The sequence below is a fragment of the Sinocyclocheilus rhinocerous genome, unplaced genomic scaffold (assembly GCF_001515625.1).
Source record: "Sinocyclocheilus rhinocerous isolate Xijiao unplaced genomic scaffold, SAMN03320098_v1.1 scaffold1441, whole genome shotgun sequence".
Taxonomy (NCBI): Eukaryota; Metazoa; Chordata; class Actinopteri; order Cypriniformes; family Cyprinidae; genus Sinocyclocheilus; species Sinocyclocheilus rhinocerous.
The window spans coordinates 1,932,307-1,940,293 of record NW_015654063.1 but is presented as its reverse complement, the minus strand read 5'-3'; the positions used below and the strand labels follow the sequence as shown (position 1 = coordinate 1,940,293).

General features: G+C 36.1%; 1 protein-coding gene across 1 annotated transcript in view; it reads right to left on the bottom strand.

Annotated features, from left to right (window-relative positions):
• Positions 1-1,798, bottom strand: part of LOC107716805 (protein ABHD13) — a 9,286-nt gene extending 7,488 nt beyond the window's left edge. The window contains exon 1 of the mRNA XM_016523377.1: positions 1,657-1,798. The gene's annotated coding sequence lies outside the window, so the exon portion shown is untranslated. The remainder of the gene's footprint in view (positions 1-1,656) is intronic.
• Between the last annotated feature and the right edge of the window lie 6,189 nt (positions 1,799-7,987).

Sequence of the window (7,987 nt, the reverse complement as noted above, 5' to 3'; positions counted from 1 at the left end):
ATTTAATGCTCCTATAACTTTTATTAGGGTAAAAAAAAAACAGGAGGACATGATGATATTTGCTATTTTTACATACCAGAGGCTTTTAAATGAATTGTGAATCTAAAATATGCGTGTTAGAGAATTTACAAATGGTTAAAGGGGTCATATGATGCTATTTTAAAGATCATATTTTTTGTATTTGGTGTAACAGAATATGCTGACATGCTTTAATGTTCAAAAAACACATTATTGTAGGTTCTCTATGCCCCGCCTCTCTCAAACGCTTCGTTTTCTACAAAGCCCCCTCCTTTGAAGGTAGGTGTGGCTGACTCTTAACTTTTATAAAGAATATCTCTTTGGATTTGAGACTTTAGTCTTTGCAACTTTACAGATCTTCTTTATGCACCAAGAGCTTGTAACACTCCAAAGAGAAAGGAAAACTTGAAATCGCATCATATGACCCCTTTAACATTGTTTGTCATATCAGTCAGAAAAGCAGTTGAGAGTCACATTATCTTCAGGAAATACACAGTATTTTAATGTAATTTTTACTAAGTGAGAGTTAGAGAAGGTATCAGGAAAAAACCTGATATGAGGGTGAGTAAACTATTAATTTTTATGTTAAAAAACACAAATTATATAATTCTAATATATGATTAAACTTTGTACACTTTCAATATAGCTTGACTATTTTACAACAACTTCTTGTAATTGTGGCACATCCAATCCAATGATATGGCACATCCAGTCAGAAAAGGCTAGAATTATATGTTTTATAATATTAGTCTTACTGATTTTTCTCTCTCTTTAAATTTCACTTATTTTCCTAATGGAAATTTCCAAACAGAAAGAGAAAATGATCAAATTAGACGAAGTGCTTTTCATCTGTAAAATATTTAATTCACTGGATTATCCAAAAACAGGGATTAACACATGGTCATGTAATATAAACATTTTGTTAACTATATTGTAATATACACAGTTGCCTTGATATAAAATTACTTGTGATATAGGATACTGGTCATACCACCTAGCCCTACAATGACCTTTACTGAAATACCATGGTATTACCCTCTGATACCATCACTGCACCACAGTACTTTTTGCAGAAGCAGAGAGTAGGTGCACATATACATTGCGAGTCATCTAAACACACAGAGATTAAATATTTAAGGTATTATGTGATGACACAACACAGTGCTGTCTGGAGCCCTCAGGGTGTTTAGGGACCAAGTCCAGTCTTGACCAATCAATTACACTGGAATGCAGATGAGCATCAGTATTCACTCATTCATCTATACTGCACACAGAAACATTCAGAGTTTACAAATCGAGCTGTTTTTCCAGATCACCATTACTTTCGCCATGCAGTGCAATAAAACAGAAGATGTAACGTTACCACGATCTGACCCCAATATCAAATCATACTGTAAAACACTGTCAGCAGATCCGCACTAAACCCCGCGCATTTTTGTTTTTCATCTAGCTGTTGACATGGTGAGAGAGAAAACACCCTTAAGTCCAAACCCAGCTGACACGAATCATAAACGCACCGATGACAGATTGATGTTGACAGCAGCTTTTCCCCTCTGGACTGCATTTACTGCACAGCTAACACAGCGGCTAGCCATGTCTACAACACATCTGCTCACAGTCTGATACAAAACTACTCACATCTATCGCATTCTTCAGCGGCACATCTTCAGAGAGCTGAGCTCACGAGCAGGTGAAGCGGTCATCTACACGAACATCCCCTGAAATATCAGCTGATCCACCGTGGCTAGCAGCAAATCTAGCCAGACTGCTGCTGTACACTGGTGTCGCTTCTAGGAAGTTCCGGGCGGAAACAGCGTAACCTTCTACTGACGGTCAACACGTAACGGTGCTGCGAGTTCAACGTCCGTGTTTATAAGTGTTTATTCTTGTAATTGTTACAAATATGTATCCAACAACCTTGCTATTTACAAATCGTATACATTTATACATTTAAAACACATGCGACAACTTGCGGAAACTGAAATCTGGCAACTTGCCCCCATATTTATGAAAAATACCTTTCAGTAGGCAATCCTTCTGTGTAGGTGACTCCTCCGTGAATGGTTGTTAGTCTGTTGTGTTTACTTATTAAAAAGCAAAAAGCACGATGATATTAGATGGTCTTTTGTTTTGGGGAACAACAATTATAAAATAAATAAAATAAAACTGTAATTTAACAGTGAATTGAGGTGATGATTTAAAAAGTGTTACACATTAAGAGATTATATACAACTATATGTGACCCTGGACCACAAAACCAGTCATAAGGGTTAATTTTTTGAAATAGAGATTTATACATCACCTGAAAGCTGAATAAATAAGCTTTCCATTGATGTATGCTTTTTATGATATGACAATATTTGGCCGAGATACAACTATTTGAAAATCTTGAATCTGAGGGTGCAAAAAAATCTTAATATTGAGAAAATCGGCTTTAAAGTTGTCGAAATAAAGTCCTTAGCAATGCATATTACTAATCAAAAATTAAGTTTTGATATATGTACGGTAGGAAATTTACAAAATATCTTCATGGAACATGATCTTTACTTAGTATACTAATGATTTTTGCCATAAAAGAAAAATCGATAATTTTGACACAAGGTATTGTTGGCTATTGCTACAAATATACCCATGCTACTTATGACTTATACTTATGTGGTCCAGGGTCATATATTATCTTTAAAAAATATTAAATAAAAAAATAAACAACAATTTAAATAACAGTGTTTTTAACATTTTTTATTATTTCTAATGCGTTTTTGTACATTTCACTCTAAAAAAAAAAAAAAAAAGTTAAAACAAATATAAACTAAGATTGGCTTTAATGGAATGCTTTTTTTCTTTTCATTTTTTTTTTCTTTTCCATTTTAACCTCCTCTTGTAATTTGGCAATCAAAGGTCATCTGCGGGCCCTGGTTTGGGCATCATAGCTTTTTCTACTGGAGCTGGTGCTGGAGAACCCTCCATGTCACCAACATATGACCAGAATCACTTGTTATCTCCTGCAGAAGGAAAACGGTGGTCTCTTCTGCTGAACTGACATATTTAATTGCTGTTGCTAATGTTGTTAATTTACCTGAACTCCGATGGCTTTTAAAAATGGTGCCTTTTAAACTGCGGCCTGTGGTAGAAGTTCCGCTAGCTGATGTTCCCTTGATCAAGACCAGCAAGGTTTCATGACGGTTCGGAACCAGGATCTGGGCACTGGCCTAGGCATTTTTTGTATTTTTTTGAGTGAAACGCTCAGCCTGGTTCCGGCACCAGCCACAGTGGAAAAGCAGTATGTGTCATAGAGAATCTTCAAGCTGATCCACGTCGATAGATGGCAGTGCAGCGTCTATCATCTGTGACATCAAAGTAACTGGAATCTTACTTGAAAACTTTTACTGTGCTATTGCCCTTGTCACAACTTCCCTAGTCTCCCCACCCCATAAATATAATAGATGTATTATATTTATATACGTGTTCAAAAAGGAAAATAAAATGCATTTCCTGATATGTATTTCAGCTGGTAACTCACTGTTATAAAAAATGTATTGTAAACTATAATAATAGATAGCCTATAAAATATACAGTAGCTACATTTTATTAAATGCATTTACATTCAATGATTTTTCATTTGATCTTTCATAATTTGCATGTTTATTTTTCCTCATTCACAATCTCAATGGAATAGTAGTCAAAGTGATAATTTGAATACACAAATAACACAAGTACATGACATCTGATATAGCGGGAAAGTTTAACGTAAGCTTCGCATGAATGCTCAGTTCATTTAAAGAGAGACTGAGACATTGACTAATTGTTAGCACTGGTACTGCATTGAAGAAAATCTTCTTGTCTTGTGTTAAGTCTATAAACTCAAACAGGTATAACCTGCGAGGTCCACTTCTGTGTCAGCTTATAACTGTTGGCTTTACTTTTGCCCTTTCATCATGACTGCTCTTTGTTACTTCTGTTAACCCTCAGGTGCGTCAGTCTGGTTGATCCAGTTTAACCTGTAAACTTGTATAACTAATAGGTCACTTCAGACAGACAAACATGCATACCTCACTGAAGAAGTCTTGTATTATCCCTTAATCACAAGAAAACTGCCATGAACACATGATTCCTATCTTCCTCTGAGTCAGGTTACAACTATTTGTTCAATTCTCAGCCAATTTTCACATGTATTAATGATTTTGAAGACAGTTTTATGCCTTATCTTGATTTCCACTTTTTCCACTTCTTTGCAGATTGTAGGCTAAATTGTACATTTTGAATTCTTCTTTTTGTAATTAAAACTAAAACTTATATATATATATATAAAGACTTTATTCTTATTTTGTGGAAGAAAAAAAATGTATGTGGTGGAAAGTTGTTGATATTTTGAACTCATTGCAGTGCTGTGTTATGTGTAAAATCCACCATTATATTATGTCAAAATACAGTTGTTTTAAATAGTTATTATTTTACACACAGCCACGTATGACACCCAAAACCTAAATTTCACACAAAACAATGGTTTGTAACCTCTTTTGACCTTAAAAGACTATTTATCTGATTGACAACACACTCCAAATGAAGCAGCATCCAGACACAAATGAACAGACGATATTTGTTATTTCATCAGAACACAACTTTAATCATTTTAGCAGTATAATCATACCTTCGAAAAGATCATAACTTGTGAGATTGTTTTATAAATTATTTCATCAAAGTTGCTTGTAAAAAATTAAATAGGTTACTGAACTAAATCATCTATAATATTACAATATACCGGTAGTATATAATTTTTTTTTTTTTCAGTAGTCATAGTCATAATGTTATCTCTATATGCCTTTAAACCTTTATCTTTTTTCTTAAAGTCATTGCTTTGCACATACCATCACACACAGCATCACAGCCTGCATGTGCCGAGGTTGTGACCAAGAGGACAGTTCATGTGATGAAACCACTCCACTCTCAGTATCCATCTCAGCACAAACCGCCCAATGATCTCTGACACTTACAAAAGAGGATTTAAAAAAGGACACCAACTCAGAACAGAAGGAAACCTCCAAATCAAACAGAGACACACATTGTTTAGCATTCTCGTAACGTATTTACAACAGAAAAACAACTGAGGTCGAGGGCTGCATAGGTCCACAGGATTCAGAAAAGAAAGTATTTCTGCTTGCTAAGTGGAATACTACTTACACAACTGGATCAGTACTTGGAAATGACCATAAAACATGTGCAAGCATAAAATACATCTTATAGTAGGTTTGGTGGTGTTTAGCGATATTAGCAGGCATCTGTTACATTCAATCTCGTTGGTCGCTGAGACAAACTGTATGGTGATTGAATCCCAACAAACACAGAGAAACATGATATAAACGTGACAAATCTGAGCAACCACGACGCCGCTCTCATTTTAGGAATATGTTTTAGTAGTCAACACTTTGCTGTGAATGGTGTTGTCTGAAGTACATTTGGTGACCGATTCAACATGTTGCATTAGACCAAATATTTACGAGGCAAACCGAATGATTATATTGACATGAGTGTTGCAACTGATGGAACTCGAATCCTTCCTGACTTGTAGAGCGTCGCCAAGTATATATACAAAGGATTGCCCAGTGAACAAGCATGTATGTGTGTACGCTTGTCTTGCTGTAACAAACATCCAGAACTTCAAAGCAAATGAATAATAGTGCTACGCTACTGTCATTAGCCCACCTCTCTCTAACTCATCTCTTCCTTCACTGTCAGGCCCAGCTGGAGAGGCAGAATTAGTTTTGTTTGGAGATGAACCGAGGGAATCATTTCTGATCCTTCTGCTGTTCCAGAGCAGGTGGTCCGAGCTGAATGTCCAGGGTTATAAACCAACTAATAAGCTCTCGAGAGGGTATACTGTATCTCTCAGTGCTTTCCTCTAATTATTCATTAGCGAAGTCCTCAGCACAGCAAGCCGGACTGCCATTAAACATCTCAAATGGGCCCATTGTGCCTTGTCATATGGTCAAAATTTCCTGGTCAGGCTATCATCATAAGCGTGGCATAGCACTGTGTACATATAGCACTAGTTATGGTGTTTCTGGAAACATATTGGTTTAATATGAAATAGATTAATGTATTAATAAAAACAAAAACAAAAAATAAATGACCAATATTTTTTTTTCTAGATAGGAGAAATGACAAGATGGGCCTAAAGGCAACAAGTCAGAGCTGTATGGGTAAGGATATTAAAAGTCATCATAATCAGATATGTTTGATAAAACTCAGCTTGCCCAAATTCACAAACCCTGAACAGCCAAGAATTAGTGGTTTGAGTACATTTAGTTGAAAATTCTGAAATTTAAAAACAGTGGAATAAAAGGAGCTTCTCTCCCAGCATTTGACCGTTCAGGTTAAATGCATTTTTTATCAGCTGAACTGAACTGCATTAGCAGTCTATTTCAGAAAACAAAAAATCACTTTGTGCTTCTGACACCTCAAAAGGTCACCGCTAATGGTAGTTTAAACAGCAAAAGGGCAAATGGATTGATTTGTTCTCTTAAAATCCAAGTTATTAAATTGGCAGAGTCAGTATTCAGTGTTTAATGGTATTGCATGTGAAGGTAATACATATTAAGAGAAAATCAGCTTTTTTAAATGTATTCTAAAGGCGCGGTCACATTGGCAAAACTTAAGCGAATTTCCAAACTAAGCAGCTTAATATTGGCAAATGCGATGAATTTGCATGTTCAAAGTTGAATAATTCTGAATCCGATGCGAAATTTGCAATTCATTTGAGAAGGGTCTGGCTGCAGACTTGCACTTGCACTCTCAGACTTGCACTCTCAGACACTTGCGCTTCCGCAATTGACGTCACTTGCAGTCTTTATTTTTTAGTTTGTTCTATTTATTGATTATTTTTTGTTTGAATCTCTCAACATTTTACAACAGTAGCCAGGTGGTGAAGACAAGAAAAAAGAAACTAAATTACGAAGTCACTTGCAATCTTCACTTGCCCTCTCCGCTGCCTGCGACGGCACTTGCAATCGACACAAATCGTGCTTGTTGCCAATGGAGACAAGACGCTGTGGTGGTGATTTAATGATTAAAACTAATTTAGTACAATAACGTACATGGTCCTGCAAGAAAAAGACAAGACCCGCAAATCCGTGGCCACAGAACAGCAGAATATGAACGCAATGCACAAAGTCTCTCGTTAAGCGTTTTCCTCCCGTAGAAAAACATAAACACTTAATATGGCTTAATGTATTAAGATGCTATTAAAATATCAATATAATGAATATGTGTATAGTATTTTCCTCCCATGCCGATTTGTGTCGATTGCAAGTGACGTCGCAGTAGAACAAAATAAAAAAATAAAGACTGCAAGTGACGTCAATTGCGGAAGCGCAAGTGTCTGAGAGTGTAAGTCTGAGAGTGCAAGTGCAAGTCTGCAGCCAGACCCTGTTGATTCATTTGGATGTTCAAAGTTTAAGAAATCTGAACACGATGCAAAATTCACTACAGATTTACACTCAAATTTCATCAAACCTGAAACCGATGCAAATTTTGCATGGGAAAAAGTTTCCCTTCATGCGAAATTCCAGATTGGGCTAACTGACTACACAGAATTTCACCGTACAAAGTAAATGTGACCGCACCTTAATGCAGACAATCTACAGATATGTACAGGGAGAGAATAAAATTACATGAAATGAATGTGCGCCATTTTATTCCTATGGCATGCATTATGTTAGCCTGCTTTACACAATTGAAATATGGCTACAAAACACTTTGTTTTTCTTTTTTAGTTAGCATACTTAGCCTTAAAGCTAGCTGTGACTGATATATGACATATGCATGTGTATCTAACATTAACGACTATTAGTCGTCCTATGAGATGGAAACACAGGTGTGAGGCCTGCTATTTCAACAGGTTCACACTGAGGCTGTCTAGAGAACTTAGTTCAACTCAAGGCTTTAAAAAAAAAAAAAAATATCAGCCCTTAAC